The sequence below is a fragment of the Silene latifolia genome, chromosome 10 (genome assembly GCF_048544455.1).
Source record: "Silene latifolia isolate original U9 population chromosome 10, ASM4854445v1, whole genome shotgun sequence".
In the NCBI taxonomy this organism is placed as follows: Eukaryota; Viridiplantae; Streptophyta; class Magnoliopsida; order Caryophyllales; family Caryophyllaceae; genus Silene; species Silene latifolia.
This window is the reverse complement of record NC_133535.1, coordinates 53,907,570-53,913,878: the sequence shown is the minus strand read 5'-3', so window position 1 is coordinate 53,913,878 and position 6,309 is coordinate 53,907,570. Positions and strand designations below refer to the sequence as shown.

At 41.1% G+C, this 6,309-nt stretch overlaps 1 non-coding gene across 1 annotated transcript; it reads left to right on the top strand.

The window, feature by feature from the left end:
- The first annotated feature begins 5,935 nt into the window (after window positions 1–5,935).
- LOC141610054 (small nucleolar RNA R71) lies at window positions 5,936–6,042 on the top strand. Its single transcript, XR_012527948.1, has one exon. It is a non-coding gene; the product is annotated as a small nucleolar RNA R71 (small nucleolar RNA).
- The last annotated feature ends 267 nt before the right edge of the window (window positions 6,043–6,309 follow it).

Sequence of the window (6,309 nt, the reverse complement as noted above, 5' to 3'; positions counted from 1 at the left end):
CACGGCCAGGACCCGGACACGACTCGACGCATTTCATGCTTGGTTAAGGTTTGAATAATCGATTTGAAAATGAGATTTAAAATGGGCAGCATGCCGGCTATAAAAGCTTATTTTGGGCCGAAAAATCTAGTCCTACTTGGGCAGCATTCCGCGTTTTTAAAACCATGCTAATTTTGACAGTAAGTTGTTCAAAAGTTCGGTTTTGAAATGGACATGGAAAATTTGAAAGGACTCGGGAAATTCATTTCGCATATTGTCATTCTCATGTTATAAGGATGTATGCTCCTAGACATCTCTAAGTCTCGGCAAGTCTTCTACAAGAAGGTCTATGCCCTCCATCCTTTTTGGGTCTTATAGAGCAAGGGCCTTTAGGTAGAGTACCTAGAAGAGTGTCCCCACCATCAAGAACCACGACGAGGAGGAGCGGAAGCAAGCAATGTGCAAGTTCCTGGCATAGTAGGACGTCGCCCCCCACGCATCACAAAGAAACGCTGGGACGGCCCGGGAAAGTCCTTAAGGGTTTATGCATGAATCGTAGCACTATGGGTAATGTTTTACTTTCCGATACTTTCTTTTCAAGTTTCACCTCGGAGGAAAAGACCCTAGAAACAAAGTGTAACTAGTCCTCTTTTCCCAGTGAGTCGCCAAATCGTGGACAAGGCCCTCGGAAGCTGCGTCCTCGGGATCCACACTAGGCCTAATCGACTCGAGGTTCTTTCGAATCGAATTAAGACAAATTAGAGTCGCCACCAAGTTTTATGGGAACTTGGAACCGTTCAAGTCAACTTTACACCTTTCATCGAAAAGCATAAAGCCAATCGACTACGAGTGATTAAAGATAAAGACTTGTACCCTATATCACTCGATTTAAATGACTCTCGTAATCCAATGGTATTTAGACGGATCCACAAACCATAGATCTTGAGTAAGGGGTGAGAGTACGTGTTAGGAAACCCATAAGGACACCTAACCCCGCCCATCAATAACGGCCTCTACTAAGTCAAGTGTCGGATTTCAAACAAGGTCATAGCTACTACGATATATGATATGCAAACATCGTTTTCAAACCCCTAACATGTGAAGTTTCTATGTCGATTTAGATGCAACTAAACTAACTTTGCCAAAGTTGTAATTTAGCATGTAGTTGATTGATCTAACAACATACAAAACAAAGCAAACAAGGCTTAGGGGGAATGGGGGAGCCGTTGGGATCTACGCTATTATAACCTAGGCATTTCATGCCGACACAACGAGGAATTAAAGATACAACTCGATCTAAATACAACGCTACACACACGACGCAATACACGGCCATTCGGCCTAGGAAACCGTGCACAAAGGGGTGGCCCACGGCTTACATGACTCACGGCCTTTGGTCACTCCTCGTAATGTGTGCTTTCACTTAATCTCATCGAATTAGACATAAGGCCACGCACCAAAGCATGTATTAGCATAAATCGGGCCATGTTGCTTTAAACAACATGCGATTTACTACGCTCTTACATGCATTGAGGCACAACCATCTAACCAAACAAGACTAAGGTGTTTTGGAAGAAGTTTTGACTCGATGAAAGAAAGCTAACTTGAAGATTTCAACTCGATAACAAACGATAAATTACAAGCGACAAAGCAAATAAAGAACGAACGATGTAAAACAAACGAAACAAGAAAGACCAAAGGACACGGCCAAGCCTCACGGCCTAAAGCCACGTCCAACCCTAGGTCCTAGGTCAGGTTCATTAGTTAGATCAATTGATTGCAAAACGAGTTCGAAAGCGGGCTAGAAAACAAGTTAGAAACGACGTTGATCGATTTGAAAAGATACCTTGCAAACACGCATTCTACACGGCCTAAAGGGGTCAAATTAGGTCAAGTTTTCTAATTAATTTAACACATCGAGTGTTAATAAGAAGGTGCTAATCACGCACTCTTATACTAACGAGAAATTAGGTGAAAGAGAGAGATGCATTCGATTAAGTTACAGAATCGTCAGTTGATTTTTAAAGCTATGTCGATGTACCCTAAAGTGTCTAATTAGGTTATTAAATTGATCTAATGTCATCTAAACGAGTTATATGTTAACGATCAGAGGACATACTAACATGTGAATGGTCCAGGGGTAGGTCGAATGACAAGAGAGAAGAGAGGGGTCAAAAGCGAAGAGCGAAGTCAGAATTTGTTTTTATTAATGCCCTACCTTGAACACGAGGATATGTAAATGAGACGGGGGTGTACGACCGACTGATGTAGCGGTTTCTTTCCCATCTCAAGTCAATGCGGGTGTTCATGGTGGTACTTTAACTCATACTCGGACTAAACTAATTTCATAGTTAATAAGAGCAATCGACAAAGAAAAACGATAAACAAACAAAAACGAACTAAAAAAAACAAACACAAAAAACGAAATAAAAGGGAGAAAGAGGAGGATTTGATGCACCCTCAACCTACATGTATCGTTGACACCGTCTTGGGTCGTAATCGATGGTAGATTTTATCTCGAGAGGCCGTCGTCGACGAAGAAACAAAGCAAACAACACGTTTTTTGCAAATCTGGACAGCAACTTTCAAACTGTGATTTCTCTCTCGTTTCACGGTGAAAATTCGATTTAAAAGATGTTTTGAAAACTAGAAAGAGAGGAGAACAGAGATCTTAAAACAATCCCTGCTCATTTTGAGTTATTGGGCACGAAAAACGAGCACAAACAGAACTGGATAGACAGGAAAAAGCCGCGAAAACAGAGTGTATAACACTCTGTTTTTCGAGAGAATTCGTGTACTCTCAAGGGCAATTTGGCTCGTAAATCTTTGTTTAATGTGTAGATGGATGTTTTATGGTTAATTTGGAACAAGAAACTCGAGTTTTGATGGAGGTTTGAAGGGAGAACGAAAGGTTTCAAAGAGGACACACACACTGATTCTCAGTTTGTAAGTCGGTTTTGTCGAGGGTTTTTGGGAGGCAATTAGGGTTTTTTTCTGGAGTTTAAAGCTTTTTAGTGATGGTAGTATGTATGAAGAACTTATAGGAATGAATGTATGGTAGAGAGGCGGTATTTATAGAGAGTTAAGGTAGGGTTTTAGAGGGGAGAGGCAGACGGGCTCATTTGCGCATAGCTGTTGTCCAGCAGCTTTTGTGAGGGTTTGAGAGGCTTTGTGAGGGGTTTTCTTTGTGGTTAAGCTAGGGAAGTATAGGTAGGATACTAGGGTATGGTTTAGGGTTAATGGGCACGGGTTTTGCAGATGTTTGGAGCGGGTTTTGGACCCGGGTTTGAGCTGAACGAAAACAGGGGGCTGTTTGTGTCGTGTTGTTTGGGGCCTGTTTTGGAGTGTTGGAGACGGGTTTTGTGGAGGGGTTTCATGGTGGGTTTGGACGTGGGAATGGTGGGTAGTGTGGAGTACGGGTTGGTGGTGATGGGTTGCGGGTTTGGACCAAGTTTGGAGCAAAACAAACGGGCTATGTTGAACACGGGTTGGGAAGGAGTTGGGCTATGTTGGGGGGCTTGGGACGAGATTTGGGATGTGGATAAGGAGGTTCGAACTGGAGTTGTATGGGTAGAAGCCTAGGTTGGTTAGTGTACTCGAGATTCGTGCCAACTCGTAAAGAAAACGGGCTCAAAAACCGAGCTATAATCGAGCTCCAAAACGTGTGTTCAAAATGAGTTTTTTTCGATTTTCCAATTCGATTTTTCAAATAAATTAACACATTAAAATAAATGATTTTTCAAATCAAATACACTAATAAAATGATTTTTCAAATCAATTATTTATTTTATTTTATTTTCAATAAAATAAATTGAATTCACCTAAGAAAAGCTTTAATTTAAATATCATTTAAATTAATAAAATACTCCGTCGACAACGCTCATTCTACATCGTAAAACGAACCCAAAAAATTACAATGACAACTAATAAATACATGTGTCCTATCATCATCGGGTGTTTGTCGGGTTCTCTATAAATTCCAATATCGACGGATACGGGTATCTACACAAACTCATCGTCCCAAACACCACAAACTTCGTCTACTTGGTCATTAAAAATCTCTTGAGTTGATAGAGACAACTCTCCTCCTTTCTTGATTTGGCCAATGAGGCCATCCTCTTCACTTGTCATGGGTGAGCTTTTCAAGCTCTCTTTGTTGCTATTCACTTGCTCTTTTGATGGAGCATCATCAACTTTCTTTTTCCATTGGAATTCCGACTTCTTCCTATCATCCTTCCGGCTATAATGATCAACCATAAAACATGGTTCATGCAAACGGGGAGCTCTCATGGTCTTGTCAAGATTGAAAGTTATGCTCTCATCTCCCACCTCTAGAGTAAGCTCTCCATGCTTCACATATATCACCGCACCCGCGGTGTGCAAGAAAGATCTTCCTAGAATGATTGGAATATTGGAGTCTTCTTCCATGTCAACAATTACAAAGTCCACCGAGATGAAAAATTTCCCAACTCTTACGGGAACATCTTCCCATATCCCTAATGGTGTCTTCATCGATCTATCGGCCATTTGGAGTGTGATATTGGTACATTTAAGCTCTCCCATCTCTAACCTTTTACTCACCGAATACGGCATAACACTCACACTAGCCCCTAGATCACATAAGGCTTTGTTGTTTGTTGTGTCGCCAATGGTACACGGTATTGAGAAGTTTCCCGGATCTTTATGTTTCGGAGGTGAACTCCCTTGAAGGATTGCACTACTCCCCTTAGTGAAGGCGACTCAAGCTTCCGGATCGACTTCTTTTTCGTAAGGATGTCCTTCATGTACTTTGCATAGGCCGGCACGTGATTGATTAATTCCGTAAAAGGAATCGAGACTTCCAAATTCTTCACAATTTCCATAAATTTTCCAAGTTGGTCATCAAATTTGGGCTTAGCTTGACGACTTGGAAAAGGAAGTCTAATCACAATGGGTTCCTTCTCCTTGGCATTGTCTTCACTTTTCTTTGAAACTTCTTCTTTTGATGGTTCTCCATCCTTGGAGTTTTGCACAACTTCTTATTTGTCACTAGCTTCCACAACTTTATCCTCAACTTGCCTCTTTGGTGCTTCATACCTCGTAACACTCCTCAAGTGAATGGCACTAACCGTTTCATGTCTCGGGGGATTACTTTGAGGTGGTAATTGCCCCTTTTGTCTTTGTAAGCTTGAAGATGCTAGTTGAGTCAATTGGGTTTCCAACATTTTGGTGTGGGCTAGGATGTTGTTGATGATGATTTCCTTTACTTGACTTTCCTTTTGCATTTGAGTGAAAAACTCTTGTTGATTCTTTTGCATTTGGAGGATCCCTTTTTGAACATCAAAACCTTGGTCATTTTGTTGATTGTATGGAGTTTGATTTTGGTAACCTTGGTTTTGGTTGTAAAAGGGTCTTTGATTTTGGTTTCTCATGGGAGGTGGAGTGTATGTTGGTTGAGGGTTTTGAACATTTTGGCTTTTGTATGAGAGATTTCGGTGGAATTTGTGTTTTCATTGTAATAATTGGAATAAGGGGTACCACTCTTGTATGCTTGAAAAGCATTCACTTGTTCATTTGTTCCCCTACATTCACTTTGGTCATGTCCCAAAGTTCCACAATTCTCACATAACCCACTTGGGATTGATGAAGATGCCGTCATGGCATTAACATGTTGCTTTGGTGATTTTGAGGCTTCTTCAAGTCTAGCCATAGCTTTTTCGAACTTCAAATTGATGGTATCAAAGTGAGCACTAAGTTGAGCACCCAATTGAGTAATAGAGTCCACTTCATGCTTTTCTCCTCTAGTAGCCTTGCGAGGTCTACTATATTGTGAATTATGGACCGCCATTTCCTTAATCTTGTTCCAAGTTTGATTATCGTCAATTCGGTGAACATACCATTTGATCCCATGTTGAGAATGTTTCTTGAGTCTTCATAAAGACCATTCCAAAATTGTTGCACCAAGAACCACTCGCTAAGTCCATGATGAGGACATGAGCGACAAATTCCTTTGAACCGCTCCCAAGCTTCATACAAAGATTCTTCATCTCTTTGCTTAAAGCCCGTAATTTGAGCTCTTAGCATGTTAGTCTTTTCCGGTGGGTAGAACTTTTTGTAGAAATCTAGAGCCAATTTCTTCGAAGAGTCAATTCCGAGAATAGCCTTATCAAGGCCTTTCAACCATTGTTTTGCGGTGCCAATTAGAGAAAAAGTAAATAAGACCCATCGAATTTGGTCTTGAGTTACACCGGTTTGAGAAATCGCATCACAATAGTCACAAAAAGTTTCCATGTGAGAGTGAGGGTCTTCACTAGGCATCCCCCCAAATTGGCTTCTTTCGACTAATTGGAT